Source organism: Prionailurus viverrinus, chromosome D2 (assembly GCF_022837055.1).
Source record: "Prionailurus viverrinus isolate Anna chromosome D2, UM_Priviv_1.0, whole genome shotgun sequence".
Lineage (NCBI taxonomy): Eukaryota > Metazoa > Chordata > Mammalia > Carnivora > Felidae > Prionailurus > Prionailurus viverrinus.
Genome location: NC_062571.1, coordinates 20,113,766 through 20,130,387, shown reverse-complemented (window position 1 = coordinate 20,130,387; position 16,622 = coordinate 20,113,766).

Sequence of the window (16,622 nt, the reverse complement as noted above, 5' to 3'; positions counted from 1 at the left end):
CTCCTTGCAGCAGGCACGTTGTTCTTTGGCTAAGGAGGTTTTGCCCCCCCCCCCCCGCTTTGGGGGCTGAACCTTCCTAATCCTACCCCACTCAATATCTTAGTAAATTACAAGGAAAAGGCAATGTATCAACAGCCTAATCTCCAGAAACTTATCTACTCAGTTTCCTGGTGCCCCAACGTCACCCTCGTCTCCATAGTGATGTGGGGAACAAAGTCGAGAAGGAGATGGCAGATAATATAGAATTTCCTGGGGTGCCTGGGTGGCTCAGTGAGTTAAGCTTCCAACTTTGGCTCAGGTCACCATATCAGGGTTCCTGAGTTCCAGCCCCATGTCGCGTTCTGTGCTGAAAGCTCAGAGCCTAGCGCCTGCTTCACATTCTCTCTCCCTTTCTCTCTGCCCCTTCCAGACTGATTCTCTCCTCTCTCTCTCTCTCTCTCTGTCCAAAATAAATAAACATTCAAAACATTAAATTTGAATATTTTGTAACCGGTAGCTAATTGACAAGTATTTGACTTCTTACCTTTTTTAGTAGGAACTTGAAAGATCTCAAATACATGCATTTGTCCTAAAAGTCCTTTTTGTGAATCTCCTAGAAGATGAAATATGTTCTGTGAGAGAATCAGAACAATTCCAAGTGATAAAATCTCAGAAATGGACATTGTTAAAGATCTGATGAGACTTCAGGTTGACACGATTGACAAGCGAATTGGGTTATTTCTGTGGCACATAACACTTTGATACAAAGAATATCAAGGGAGGACCTTAGAGCAGAACAAATTCAAACTTTAGGAACTGCATATACCTTTGAGCAGTTACAGCATTAACCCAAGCAACAGTATCTAAGGTTTACCATTGCTTGACAATGCTTCTCCAAGTAACTTAGCATACATGCCACATAAAAAGGCCTACTTGGCCAAAAGACTTCATTGACAATGGAAATCTTGGGAAAGTTTGTTCAAGCTTTAGGAAGTGATGGAGCACACTGTAAATAGGATTCCAGATCATTACAAATGTTAAACTTTAAATTACTTATTTAACCCAGATGGCAAGAAGAGAGTCCAAAGGCAAGTATGGAAAATTACATAGTTGTTAGCAAGACCTAGCTCCTTTACCGTTGAGAAGTTTTCACTTTAAGTCATCAAAGTCTTGACAAAGACCATACCTAAAGCTTTGGTTTTCCTGGCAGACAAAAGAGAAAGGAAAAAACCAACAAAAGAACAAAATGTTGTGTACATATCTTATCAAGACCAGATCAACAATCCAAGAAAACATGGTCTTTCCAAAAGAGAGGAAAGCAGGATTATTATCTTATACCACTGTAGATGTAAACTCCATCCATGGCAACCTTAGTCCCTCCTTACCACCCATAAAATTCCTTTCCAGCAATTTCCCTTCGTGAAACTACTACAACTTTCCTTTCCTTCGGATTTGGTCCCAAGTCATTTCTCTCCAAACAACTCATCTAAGACAGCACAAAGTTTACCCTCCACGAAATATATATTTCCGTTCTTTGTATCTTTCTTACATACCTCCTATTTTCCAACATACAAAGCTGCTTTCCTTATTTCCATCCATCTTAAGTACACTTAGCAGAATTTCAACGTTTAGAACCTTAGTCTCCAATGAAAACTTAGTAACCAGTTGCGAACTGTTCACACTAGAATTCGTTAGATGGCAAATTAATGAACCAGTGAAGCACCAAGCAGGGTTTCCGATAGGCCCAAATAGCCTTAGTTTGTCTGCATTAAGAAGTTAAAACCACACATCTATGCTCAGAAGCCAAAGCTTTGCCCTGCATTCTGTTTGGAAAAGTCCTAGAGGTCCCATGAATGTCATCTCACTCGCGGTGCAAACTTGAAAGCATATCTTTCAAGTCTCAGGTTTCCAAAGGCTTTGAAAGCTATCTTCACAATTACCCAAGAACACTTGGAGACAGTCGAAATTAACCATTATTTCAAGTCCTCGTTATGCTAACAAACTGCAACTGAGATCAAATGAGCTTTTTTGACCTTTAATAAACTTGGTAGAAGAAAAGTTTCACACTGAATGCTGATAACTCTAAAGACACGTCTATCTTTATTAAACAAGCAAACTGAATTTAGTTTATTTTTTTTATATATATATGAAATTTATCGACCAATTGGTTTCCATACAACACCCAGTGCTCATCCCAAAAGGTGCCCACCTCAATACCCATCACCCACCCTCCCCTCCCTCCCACCCCCCATCAACCTTCAGTTTGTTCTCAGTTTTTAACAGTCTCTTATGCTTTGGCTCTCTCCTACTCTAACCTCTTTTTTTTTTTTTTCCTTCCCCTCCCCCATGGATTCCTGTTAAGTTTCTCAGGATCCACATAAGAGTGAAACCATATGGTATCTGTCTTTCTCTGTATGGCTTATTTCACTTAGCATCACACTCTCCAGTTCCATCCACGTTGCTACAAAAGGCCATATTTCATTTTTTCTCATTGTCACGTAATATTCCATTGTGTACATAAACCACAATTTCTTTATCCATTCATCAGTTGATGGACATGTAGGCTCTTTCCATCATTTGGCTATTGTTGAGAGTGCTGCTATGAACATTGGGGTACAAGTGCCCCTATGCATCAGTACTCCTGTATCCCTTGGATAAATTCCCAGCAGTGCTATTGCTGGGTCATAGGGTAGGTGTATTTTTAATTTTCTGAGGAACCTCCACACTGCTTTCCAGAGCGGCTGCACCAATTTGCATTCCCACCAACAGTGCAAGAGGGTTCCCGTTTCTCCACATCCTCTCCAGCATCTATAGTCTCCTGATTTGTTCATTTTGGCCACTCTGACTGGCGTGAGGTGATACCTGAGTGTGGTTTTGATTTGTATTTCCCTGATAAGGAGCGACGCTGAACATCTTTTCATGTGCCTGTTGGCCATCTGAATGTCTTCTTTAGAGAAGTGTCTATTCATGTTTTCTGCCCATTTCTTCACTGGGTTATTTGTTTTTCGGGTGTGGAGTTTGGTGAGCGCTTTATAGATTTTAGATACTAGCCCTTTGTCCGATATGTCATTTGCAAATATCTTTTCCCATTCCGTTGGTTGCCTTTTAGTTCTGTTGGTTGTTTCCTTTGCTGTGCAGAAGCTTTTTATCTTCATAAGGTCCCAGTAATTCACTTTTGCTTTTAATTCCCTTGCCTTTGGGGATGTGTCAAGTAAGAGATTGCTACGGCTGAGGTCAGAGAGGTCTTTTCCTGCTTTCTCCTCTAAGGTTTTGATGGTTTCCTGTCTCACATTTAGGTCCTTTATCCATTTTGAGTTTATTTTTGTGAATGGTGTGAGAAAGTGGTCTAGTTTCAACCTTCTGCATGTTGCTGTCCAGTTCTCCCAGCACCATTTGTTAAAGAGGCTGTCTGTTTTCCATTGGATGTTCTTTCCTGCTTTGTCAAAGATGAGTTGGCCATACGTTTGTGGGTCTAGTTCTGGGGTTTCTATTCTATTCCATTGGTCTGTGTGTCTGTGTTTGTGCCATGAATTTAGTTTAAACACGGAATTGTTTCACCTACACGCACTTAAAAGACTTACATCCATTTGTTCCACCATTATCAGTTTTTACCTGAGATGCCAGTGGGCCCCAGAAATCTGAAGTGGGTGCTCCAAGGGGGTGCTCTTTGTTCCTTGACATTTAGGGTGGGAAGATGGGCCGATGGTGCCTGAGCCGCTGAGGGTGGTAAGGGAACCGGTTCTATAGGCCCCACCCAAGGTGGTGCAGAAACAGGTGGAGGGGGAGGGGAAGGCAGAAGAGGTGAGGTGCCAGCAGAAGGCAGAGAAGGAAAATTTCCCGGGTCGAATCTTGTCAGCTGGGACAGAGGAGCAGACGCCATGTCTTTTGTCCCACCAAAGTGGAATTAGGCAGTTCAGGTCAGGTCGGAGAAGACAGGGAATTTCCCCGAAACAAGTGGACTTTCGGCAGCTGCTTGGGAATTTTCCTTAAAGTCTCCATCCTGAGGTAGACTGAGCACAGTTAGCTCCAGTTATAGCCCTTAACCCACGAAAGGAATGAGGGAGAGGCCATCACATCTATCAGGCAGAGGAACAGAGAGGAAGAGTCAGCGTCCCCTTTTCAGGGATGGCCTGTGTTTCCTTCAGTGACTGAGTTTTCTCAGGAGGAGGCCTGTTTAGACATTTGTCATCCAACATATCCGCGGGGAGCTCACCGGCCTGGTTACTGACCAAACGCATCCTGCACGAGGCCCCTGGGCCCGGGTAGCCCTGAAGGGTTGAACCTAGGCTAACGGCTGTCCATTTGCCCTGTTTAGTAAGGCCATGCAGTGTTACAGGATCAGTCCTTTCCACATTTTGCAAACCCAACTGTTTCCAGTGGGTTCGAATGGCATCCTAAGGGAGAATCCTTGCAGACCAAAGAGGAACTCCCACGTTCCACCTAGAGAGAAAAGGAGAGAGAGAGAGAGAAGGTCCATTACCCCTAGAATCCATCCCGACTCCCCAGTAGCATCCCCCACACAGGATATGTGAGGGGTTCCCGAGGTGTCAAAGTGACCCGAGGCATCCCTTGAACAAAATCACTATGACTGCCAACCAGGTGGCGAAGGGCTCCTGAAGGAGGGATGCTAGCCTCCCCACCCCCACCGGCTTCCCCATTGCATTCTAGACAACAGATGGGTGCCTGACTTACAGACCTGCGTCTCCCTTGCTGAGAAGGCAGAGAAGAAACTGCCATTTTCTTTTTTTTTTTAATTTTTTTCAACGTTTTTTATTTATTTTTGGGACAGAGAGAGACAGAGCATGAACGGGGGAGGGGCAGAGAAAGAGGGAGACACAGAATCTGAAACAGGCTTCAGGCTCTTAGCCATCAGCCCAGAGCCTGACGCGGGGCTCGAACTCACAGACCGCGAGATCGTGACCTGGCTGAAGTCGGACGCTTAACCGACTGCGCCACCCAGGCGCCCCGAAACTGCCATTTTCAACCCATGGAAAATACTAGAAGAGTTTCACAAGGGGAAATGACCCAATTTTAAGTAGTAGTTAGTAGAGGACATTGAGGGAAAACAGAAAAGAGAGAAATCCATCATGATATAAGTGACATTCCAACCCGCATAGTCTTCACAGCGAACCTCCCTAGGAAATGGCGCCCTGTTGGGTTTGAATTCAGTCAGGAACTGGTTTTGGTCAGCTCTCAGTGGAGATCTGGCATGCCCAAGAGGCTAGCCCAGAGATACGGAGGGGGTCACATTAGACCAATGAGGAGGAATCCTCACACACGGGAGTCTTAAGATTGGCAGACATGGTTGTCACTTAGGTGGCTGTCCACTGCCCGAGACAGACACCTTTAGACACGGAAAGGAATAAAGAGAGGGCATCAAGTTTCTGCATCTCACTACCATTCTGGCCAAGGTCCTAACTTCCAACCAAAAGTCAGGCTTTCTCCTCCCCGTAGAGTCGCCACAGGCTAGAGGATTGCAGCCAGAGCAATCCTCAGAAAAGTGTTCCCATAAGACCCTACTTCTCAAAAATCCCCTGAAATGAGAGTAAATGAAAGAGAAAACATACTCACCAAATTGACACTGAAGCACAGAGTCAAGATGAGAAGATTCGAAGCCCCACATTCGGACGCCAAAATGATGATGTTTGAGGATGATGGTGGACTGGTCCACAGCTGATGACCAACACAGAATTCTGGAAGACGTCTTTGGTGCAAAAAGGTGGTTTTCTTAATGCCTGGAAGAGCTGTGCTGGGGTCCTACAACTAACTCATCATTATATTCCCTCAGGTTGGCAGGAGGTCAGGGATGGAATAAGTCTCTAAGGAATTTTGGAAGCAAGGTTTCCAGCACCTTCAGGGGCTATCTGTTACTAGGAAAACACTATTTATGACTCCTTAAAAAAACATGAGGCATGAGATCCTTTAAATGTAGATCAGGGGCCATAAGCTTGGAGGATGATTGCCTGCATATATCTTGACGAAACTGAGACAAAGGAAGTGGACTTACAGGGTCCTGGAGGTTGGGGTAATGTTAAGCTACAGTTCTCTTTTGCCCCCAGCAAAGAGCCATCATCTAGGCAGCTGAGCTTTTAGAGGGAGGTCATTGTGCTGGTTTCAAGGAGTTGTCAATGGCCTATAGGCATTAAGGGAATTTAATTTTTCCTGTGCCTTAGTTTCCCACATCAGCACGGCAAGGGCTTAAGCCCCTTTCCTTTGTTCTTGAGTAGCTGTGGTGCCCAGGGGATATCCCTCAGATCCACTGTGGGGTGGCAAGGGGGGTTCTAACTTGCACTTTACCCTCAGCCTGGCTCATGCTCCCCCGTCAAAATTCTCACCATGCCAACTGCAGCCTTTTGAGCCCCAAGTGATAAGTGACAGGAGGTCAATGGATCCTTTTGTAAATCAGCAAATGATTGCTTTCAGGTAGCGTGGGAGGAGAGTGGGAGCACGATTCCCCAGGGAAGCTTGGTCCTATGACTATGGAAAATCCGTGGGTTATAGAGAAATGGAACATATTTTAGCTACACCTAGGAGCCTGAATGTACCAAAAGAAACCCTACATCTGTCAACACACACTGTAGGGGGGTGGGAGCACATGCCATCTTTGCAGCTTTTCCTGTCCGTAGGTAAAAACATTGTTGATCTGGAGGGCAGAGTCCCAATACGAGCTGATGCCCAAGTGTGTAGGACTGGGTTCTGATTCTGTTTAGTTTTTTTGAGTCGCTTCTTTGACGTTCACCTGCTGGCCAAACGACTGGGCATGCAATATCCCTGAGAGTCTCCGAAAGCAGGATGCTGAGGCAGTCTGTGGCGGGGGCAAAGAGCACAGTTATAGTCACTGCACAAACAAGAGACTTCAACGCCCAACGGTTTGAGGAGGACAACATGTTTTCGTTGATATCAGAAATTAGTTGTTCGGGGGGTTGAAAACAACCTTCACGTATGCTCACTGGGAGTTAATCGGCCCTATGTGCAATGAGAAAGAATGAAATCATGTCATTGGCAGCAATGTGGATGGAACAGGAAGGTGGTAAGCTGAGAGAAATCAGTCAGTCACAGAAACACTCCACCCACACCTGCACAGAGGGAAAGTGCGGCCGGGACCGGGGGCTGGGGACTAGGGCTGGAGGCTGGGGGTTGGGAGCTTGGGGCTGGAGAGTGGTGGCTAGGGGCGGCGGTGGAGGGTGTGGGCTGGAGTGCCTGGATACGAGGACAAAGAAGGGGCGGTAGGGACAGAGAGACCCCACCCTCCAACTATGCCACAGGCCAGGGCTGCCTGGGTCTGGGCCTCTTCCCTCCCTCGGAGCCCTCATCCCTAGAGCCCCTGGCAATTCACAAAGCCCAGCTAGGGCAGCGGGCTTGGGCTGGTGATGTTCTCTGGGGACGCTCGGGGCTCTGACTTGCATTTGTGCCAGGTGGGTCAGACAGGAAGGAAAGGCCAGGTGGGGGGGTGCCGTAAGAGGGGGAAGAGGCGCTGAGAATCCGACGGGCCCCTAAGGCCTGACCGGGCGGACGCTGCTGCTCGCTCCCACCCATTTCCCAGAGAGCAGCTGGACATGGTGTGGTGTACTGTGCTTTGGCGTGCTGTGCTGTGGTGTGGTGTGGTGCGGTGGTGCGAGGCGCCGTGCCATGAGGTGCGGTGAGGTGTGGGATGGAGGCGGAGGTGGGCGTGGAACCGAGCCTGGAGCAGCCTGCCAGAGTCCCGGGATCAGAGAGCGCCTCAGCTTGCGCCACTTTGGGGTGCCAGGGGCCTGTTGCGCGGCCTCAGCCACCCATACGGGCCCCACGGAGGACTGTGGTGGCAGGCAGGCAGGGGAGCAGGCAGGCAGGCGGGCACGCAGGTGCACGGGTGAAGTGGGGCACGAGCTGGGCTTGGGAGGTGAGGACCAGGCTCTTGAGGCGCCCAGCAACAACCGGTAGTGTATACGAACATAATACCCTAAACGCTCCAGATCTATTCTGATCTCCGAAGGTAAGCAGGGTCGGGCCTAGTGAGTATTTGGATGGGAGACCAACTGGGAACACCGGCTGCTGTTGGCTTTTGCCTTTTGCCTTTAACTCCTTGACCTCTCCTTTGGCACCTGCCCACACCGCCACCCTCCCTGACCCGAAAGCAGCGCTACTGGGGCCGAACACACCCCAGACACGGTTCTGTCAGCCCCTGACCGGTCAGCCCAGCAGCCTGGCCTACCTTGCACAGCCCACCGAACATCACAAGGGACCCGCTCCCCGCTCCTCCCTCCCCGCACCAGGCCAAATCCCACTGCACGGGCTTGAAGCCACACCCCAGCTTTGCACCTTCCCTTACACAACACCCACACCCACACAGAGTGCAGGCGGGACTGGGTTCCAGGGTGCAGGGGCAGGGGGCTGGGAGCTAGGGATGGAGGGTGGGGGCTTGGGCCTGGGGCTGGTGGGTGGGGGCTGGGGCCTGGGGCTGGAGGGTGGGGGTTGGGGTGCATGGATGCGAGGACAAAGAAGGGGCGGGAGGGACACAGAGACACCACACTCCGACTATGCCACAGGCCTGGGCTGCCTGGGTCTGGGCCTCTTCCCTCCCTCAGAGCCCTCATCCCCAGAGCCCCTGGCAATTCACAAGGCCCAGCTAGGACAGCGGGCTTTGTCTGGTGATGTTGTCTGGGGACGCTGGGGCTCCGGTTGGCGTTTGAGCCACATGGGGCAGAAATGAGGGAAAGGCCAGGTGGGAGGATGCCCGAGGGTGGGGAGGAGGTGCTGATAATCTGGGGGGCCCCTAAGGCCTGGCCGCGCGGGCGCTGCTGCTCCCTCCCACCCATTTCCCAGTGAGCAGCGGGACGTGGTGTGGTGTTTTGTGTTTTGGTGTGGTGTGGTGTGGTGCGGTGCGGTGTGTGCGGTGTGGTGTGGTATGGTGTGGTGTGGGGTGGTGTGGTCTGCTGAGGTGCTGCGAGATGCTGTGATGTGCGGTGTGGGAAGGTGTGGGATGGAGGCGGTGGTGGGCGTGGGACCAAGCCGGAGCATCCTGTAAGAGTACCGGGATCAGAGGGCGCCAGGGCTTGTGGCACTCCGGGGTGCCAGGGGCCGGATGCTTGGCCCCCGCCACTGACCCGGAGCCCGCGGAGGATGGCGGCGGCAGGAGGCAGGCAGTCCAGCAGGCAGGCAGGCTGGCAGGCAGGTTCATGGGTGAAGGGGGGCACATGCTGGGCTTGGGAGGCGAGCACCAGCCTCTTTAGGCGCCCAAAGGAAGCAGGTAGCCTTTAGGGACATACTGCCCTGAACGCACCGGACCTCCTCGTGTCTCGGAAGATATGCAGGGTCCGGCCTGGTTAGTACTTGGATGGGAGACCTTCTGGGAATACCGGGTGCTGTAGGCTTTTCCTTTTTGCCTTTGACGTCCTTGACCCTTTCTTTGGCGACAGCCCACCCGCCCACCCTCCCTGACCAGTGAGGGGCACTCTTGGGGCCAAACTCAACCCAGCCAGGGTTCCCTCAGCCCCTCCCAGTTCAGCCCAGTGGCCTGACCTGCCTTGCACACCCCACACCGCATGTCACAAGGGTCCCGCTCCCCGATCCCCACTCCCCGCACCAGGCCAAATCCCACTGCATGGGCTTGAAGCCACACCCCAGCTTTGCACCCTCCCTGCCATACCACCTACACATGCACTGAGGGCAGGTGGGACCTGGTTCCGAGGTCTGGGGTCCGGGGGCTAGGACCTGGGGGCTGGGGGCTGGGGGCTGGAGAGTGGGGCTGGGGCCTGGGGCTGGAGGGTGGGGGCTGGGGTGCGTGGATGCGAGGACAAAGAAGGGGCGGGAGGGACACACAGACACCACACTCCGACTATGCCACAGGCCTGGGCTGCCTGGGTCCTGGGCCTCTTCCCTCCCTCAGAGCCCTCATCCCCAGAGCCCCTGGAATTCACAAGGCCCAGCTAGGGCAGCAGGCTGTGGCTGGTGATGTTGTCGGGGGATGCTGTGGGCTATGGATTGTGTTTGAGCCAATAGGCGCAGATGGGAGGGAATGGCCAGGTGGGGGGCTGCCCGAGGGTAGGGAAGAGGTGCTGAGAATCCAGGGGGCCCCTAAGGCCTGGCCTGGCCTGGCGGATGCTGCTGCTCGCTCCCACCCATTTCGCAGTGAGCAGCGGGACGTGGTGTGGTGTGCTGTGCTTTGGTGTGGTTTGGTGGAGTGTGGTGTGGTGTGGTGTGGTGTGATAAGGAGTGGTGTGGTGTGGTGTGCAGAGGTGCTGTGGGGTGCCGTGCCGTGCAGTGCGTTGACCTGTGGGATGGAGGGGGAGGTTGGCGTGGGAGCAAGCCGGAGCAGCCTGCACGAGTACCGGGATCAGAGAGCGCCAGGGCTTGCGGCACTCCGGGGTGCCAGGGGCCTGTTGCGCAGCCCTCGCCACTGATCCGGGGCCCTCCCCTTCGAGGACGGCAGCGGGAGGCAGGCAGTCAAGAAGGCAGGCAGGCTGGCAGGCCTGTTCACGGTGAAGGGGGCACGCGCTGGGCTTGGGAGGCGAGGACCAGCCTCTTTCGGCACACAGAGGCAGCGTGTAGCCTTTGGGGACAAACTAACCTGAACACACCACATCTCCTCTTGGGTTGGAAGCTATGCAGGGTCGGGCCTGGTTAGTACTAGGATGGGAGACCATCTGGGTATGCCTGTAACTGTAGGCTTTTCCCTTTTGCCTTTGACCTCCTTGACCTCTTCATTGGCGCCAGCCCACCCCCCCTCCCTTCCTGACCAGAAAAAGGCGCTCCTGGGGCCAAACTCAACCCAGCCAGGGCTCCCTCAGCCCCTCCCAGTTCAGCTCAGCGGCCTGGCCTGCCTTACACACCCCACCCCACGTCACAGGGGGCCCGCTCCCTTTTCCCCACTCCCCGCACCAGGCCAAATCCCACTGCACGGGCCTGAAAACACTCCCCAGCTTTGCACCTTCCCTGACACACCACCTACACCCGCACGGAGTGCACAGCGCATGCAGGACCGGTTTCCGGAGTTGGGGGTCCGGGGTGCGGGGTCCTGGGGATGGGCGCTGGAGCGTGGGGGCTGGGGCCTGGGTTGGAGGGTGGGGGCTGGGGTGCGTAGACACGAGGACAAAAATGGGGCAGGAGGGACACAGAGACACCACACTCCGTCTATGCCACAGGCCTGGGCTGCCTGAGTGCTGGGCCTCTTCCCTCCCTCAGAGCCCTCAACCCCTGAGCCCCTGGCAATTCACAAGACTCAGCTAGGGGAGCGGGCTTTGTCTGGTGATGTTGTCTGGGGACGCTGGGGCTCCGGTTGGCGTTTGAGTCAGTTGAGGCAGAAGGGAGGGAATGGCCAGGTGGGGGGTTGCCCAAGGGTGGGGAGGAGGTGCTGAGAATCCAGGGGGTCCCTAAGGCCTGGCGTGGCAGATGCTGCTTTTCGCTCCCACCCATTTCTCAGTGAGCAGCGGGACGTGGTGTGGTTTGCTGTGCTTTGGTGTGGTTTGGTGGGGTGTGGTGTGATGTGGTGTGGTGCGGTGTGGTGTGGTGAGGGATGGTGAGGGGTGATGTGCAGAGATGCTGCGGAGTGAGGTGCCGTGCGGTGCGGAGACCTGTGGGATGGAGGGGGAGGTTGGCGTGGGAGCAAACCAGAGCAGCCTGCAAGAGTACCGGGATCAGAGAGCACCAGGGCTTGCGCCACTCCGGGGTGTCAGTGGCCTGTTGCGCGACCCTCGCCACCGACCCGGGGCCCTTGGAGGACGGCAGCGGGAGGCAGGCAGTCAAGAAGGCAGGCAGGCTGGAAGGCAGGTTCATGGTTGAAGGAGGCACGCGCTGGATTTGGGAGGGGAGGACCAGCCTCCATAGGCGCCCAGCGGCAGCGGGTAGCTTTTGGGAATAAACTAACCTGAACAATCCAGATCTCCTCTTGTGTTGGAAGTTATGAAGGGTCGGGCCTGGTGGGTACTTGGATGGGAGTCCTTATGGAAATACAGGGTAATGTAGGCTTTTCCATTTTGCCTTTGACCTCCTTGAACACTTCCTGGTGCTAGCCCACACCCCCTCCCTCCCTGACCAGAAAGAGGCGCTTCTGGGGCCATAATCAACCCAGCCAGGGCACACTCAGCCCCTCCAAGTTCAGCCCAGCTGCCTGGACAGCCTTGCACTCACCGGGGCACCTCTCAAGGCGTCGACTCCCAGCTCCCAACTCCCAAGACCAGGCCAAATTCAACTGCACCCACTAGAATCCACACCCCAACTTTGAACCTTCCTGACACAGCACCCACATAATCCCTGGTGATGTTCTCTGGGGACGTTGGGGCTCCGGGTTGGGTTTGAACCAGGTGGGCAGACAGGAGGGAAAGGCCGGGAAGCTGGTTGCGCTTGCTCTAGTGCTGGGGAGGAGGCTCTGAGAACCCGGAGAAGTGGGCCCGGGAGGCACTAGCGACCCGATGCCCCAAGCTGGCTCCATCGACTTCCCACTGAGCAGCCCAGGGTGGTGTGGGGTGGACTGCAAGGTGACTTGCGGTGCGGTTCAGGATGGAAGCGGAAGCAGGCTTGCGGCCAAGCCGGGAGCAGCCGGCAAGAGTCCCGGGATTGGAGAAGGCCGGGGCTGGCGCCACAGCGGGTTGCCAGGGTCCTCTTGCGCGGGTCCACCACCCGCCCTGGGGCCCGCGGCGGAGGGCGGAGGCGGCGGAGGTGCAGACGGCAGGTAAGCAGGCTGAGAAGCAGACAAGCAGGCAGGCTGGCAGGCAGGCAGGCAGGCAGGCCCGTGCATGGGTGAAGCGCGGCACCCGCTTGGCTTGGAACGTGGGGGGCAGACTATTGACGGGAACAGCGGCAGCCGCTGGCCCGTTTGGCCATAGCAGCCAAACGCGCCCTACACCTTCTTTCCTGGGAACCTAAGCAGGGTCGGACCTGGTTAGCACTTAGATGGGAGAAGGCCTTGGAATACCGGGTGCTGTAGGCTTTTGCCTTTTAAGCCTTTGGCCTATTTCACCTCTCCTTTGGCGCCCGCCGCCCTTCACCGCTCTCCGCCTGCGTCCCTGTCTCCCCAGGGAGCGCCGCTGCTGGGGCCAAACACACTCTAGGCACTGCCCCCTCAGCCCCTCCCGGGCCAGCAAGGCGGCCCTGCTGGGGGGCCCGCCCCTCCTGGCCCACCCCCCCCCCCCCCCCCGTCCCCGCACATCCCAGGGCACTTCAAAGGGGACGCTCCCCACTCTCAGAACCAGGCCAAAACCCACTGCAGCCACGGGAAGCCAAAGCCCAGCTTTACACCTTTCCTTACACACCACCCAAACCCGCATGCGCTCTGACGGCGGGGGGGGGGGAGGGGGGGTGTTTCGGTGTGGGCGGAACCTTAGGCTGGGGCCTAGGGGCTGGAGGGTTGGGGCTGTGTGGGTGGATACAAGAACCCAGCAGCGGGCTGGAGGGGCAGCGCGACCCCAGACTCCGCATGTGCCACAGGCCTGGGCTCCCTGGGTCCCGGACCTCTTCCCTCCCTCGAGCCCTCATCCCCAGGGCCCCTGGCAGTTCAGGAGGCCCAGCTAGGGCAGCGGACTCGGGCTGGTGATGTTGTCTGGGGGCGCGGGGGGCTCCGGGGTGGGTTTGCACCAGGTGGGGAGGATGGGAAGGACCGGCCCGGTGGCCGGCGGCGCTCGCCCTAGCGCTGGGGAAGAGGCTCTGAGAACCCAGCGAGGCGGGCCTGGAAGGCACGAGAGGCCTGATGCCCCAAGCTCGCTCCACCCACTTCCCAGTGAGCAGCCCAGCGCGGTGTGGTGCGGGGCTGCGAGGTGCCTTGCGGTGCGGTTCAGGATGGAAGCGGAGTCGGGCGTGCGGGCAAGCCGGGAGCAGCCTGCAAGAGTACCGGGATTGGAGAACGCCGAGGCTGGCGCCACAGCGCGTTGCCAGGGTCCTTTCGCGGGGCCTCTGCCACCCGCCCTGGGCCCGGGGCCTTGGCCCGCGTCGGAGGGCGGCGGGAGGCAAGGAGGCAGGCTGGCAGGTAGGCAAGCAGGCAGGCTGGCAGGTAGGCATGCAGGCAGGCTGGCAGGCAGGCAAGCAGGCAGGCTCGTGCATGGGTGAAGCGCGGCACCCGCTTGGCTTGGGACGTGTGGAGCAGGCTCTTGGAGCGCCCAGCGGCAGCCGCTGGCTTGTATGGCCATACCGGCCAAAAGGCGCCTGACCCCATATTATCTGCGAAGCTAAGCAGGCTCGGGCCTGGTTAGCACTTGGATGGGAACAGCCTGGGAATACCGGGTGCTGTAGGCTTTTGCCTTTTAAGCCTTTGGCCTCCTTCATGTCTCCTTTGGAGCCCGTCGTCCATCCCCCACTCCCTGCCTGCGTCCCTGTCTTCCCAGGGAGCACCGCTCCTGGGGCCAAACACACCTCAGCCACTTCCCCCTCAGCCCCTCCCGGGCCAGCAAGGCGTCCGTGCCTTTCCGGCCCACCCCGCCCCCCCCCCCCCCCCCCCCGTCCCCGCACACCCCAGGCACTTCAAAGGGGACGCTCCCCACTCTCGAACCAGGACAAAACCCACTGCAGCCACGGGAAGCAAAAGCCCAGCTTTACACCTTTCCTTACACACCACCCAAACCTGCAAGCGCTCTGAGGGCGGAGAGGGGGGGTGTGCGGTGTGGGCGGAATCTTAGGCTGGCGCCTACGGGCTGGAGGGTGGGGGCTGAGTGCGTGGATACAAGAACCCAGCAGCGGGCTGGAGGGGCAGCGCGACCCCTGACTCCGCATGTGCCACAGGCCTGGGCTCCCTGGGTCCCGGACCTCTTCCCTCCCTCGAGCCCTCATCCCCAGGGCCGCTGGCATTTCAGGAGGCCCAGCTAGGGCAGGGGACTCGGGCTGGTGATGTTGTCTGGGGGCGCAGGGGCTCCGGGGTGGGTTTGCACCAGGTGGGGAGGATGGGAAGGACCGGTCCGGTGGCTGGCGGCGATCGCCCTAGCGCTGGGCAAGAGGCGCTGAGAACCCAGCGGGACGGGCCAGGAAGGCAAGAGCGCCTGATGCACCAAGCTCGCTCCACCCTCTTCCCAGTGAGCAGCCCAGCGCGGTTTGGTGCGGGGCTGCGAGGTGCCTTGCGGTGCGGTTCAGGATGGAAGCGGAGGCGGGCGTGCGGCCAAGCCGGGAGCAGCCTGCAAGAGTTCCGGGATTGGAGAACGCCGAGGCTGGCGCCACAGCGCGTTGCCAGGGTCCTTTCGCGGGGCCTCTGCCACCCGCCCGGGGCCCGGGGCCTTGGCCCGCGTCGGAGGCCGGCGGGAGGCAAGGAGGCAGGCTGGCAGGTAGGCAAGCAGGCAGGCTGGCAGGTAGGCATGCAGGCAGCCTGGCAGGCAGGCAAGCAGGCAGGCTCGTGCATGGGTGAAGCGCGGCACCCGCTTGGCTTGGGACGTGTGGAGCAGGCTCTTGGAGCGCCCAGCGGCAGCTGCTGGCTTGTATGGCCATACCGGCCAAAAGGCGCCTGACCCCATATTATCTGGGAAGCTAAGCAGGCTCGGGCCTGGTTAGCACTTGGATGGGAGACAGCCTGGGAATACCGGGTGCTGTAGGCTTTTGCCTTTTAAGCCTTTGGCCTCCTTCATGTCTCCTTTGGAGCCCGTCGTCCATCCCCCACTCCCTGCCTGCGTCCCTGTCTTCCCAGGGAGCACCGCTCCTGGGGCCAAACACACCTCAGCCACTTCCCCATCAGCCCCTCCCGGGCCAGCAAGGCGTCCGTGCCTTTCCGGCCCACCCCGCCCCCCCCCCCCGGCCCCGCACACCCCAGGCACTTCAAAGGGGACGCACCCCACTCTCGAACCAGGACAAAACCCACTACAGCCACGGGAAGCCAAAGCCCAGCTTTACACCTTTCCTTACACACCACCCAAACCTGCAAGCGCTCTGAGGGCGGAGGGGGGGGGTGTGCGGTGCGGGCGGAACCTTAGGCTGGCGCCTAGGGACTGGAGGGTTGGGGCTGTGTGGGTGGATACAAGAACCCAGCAGCGGGCTGGAGGGGCATCGCGACCCCAGACTCCGCATGTGCCACAGGCCTGGGCTCCCTGGGTCCCGGACCTCTTCCCTCCCTCGAGCCCTCATCCCCAGGGCCGCTGGCATTTCAGGAGGCCCAGCTAGGGCAGGGGACTCGGGCTGGTGATGTTGTCTGGGGGCGCGGGGGCTCCGGGGTGGGTTTGCACCAGGTGGGGAGGATGGGAAGGACCGGCCCGGTGGCTGGCGGCGCTCGCCCTAGCGCTGGGAAGAGGCGCTGAGAACCCAGCGGGACGGGCAGGGAGGGCACGAGTGCCGGATGCACCAAGCTCGCTCCACCCACTTCCCAGTGAGCAGCCCAGCGCGGTGTGGTGCGGGGCTGCGAGGTGCCTTGAGGTGCGGTTCAGGATGGAAGCGGAAGCGAGCGTGCGGCCAAGCAGGGAGCAGTCTGTAAGAGTCCCGGGATTGGAGAACGCCGGGGCTGGTGCCACAGCGCGTTGCCAGGGTCCTTTCGCGGGGCCTCTGCCACCCGCCCGGGGCCCGGGGCCTTGGCCCCCGTCGGAGGCCGGCGGCAGGCAAGCAGGCAGGCTGGCAGGTAGGCATGCAGGCAGGCTGGCAGGCAGGCAAGCAGGCAGGCTCGTGCATGGGTGAAGCGCGGCACCCGCTTGGCTTGGGACGTGTGGAGCAGGCTCTTGGAGGGCCCAGCGGCAGCCACTGGCTTGTATGGCCATACCGGCCAAAAGGCG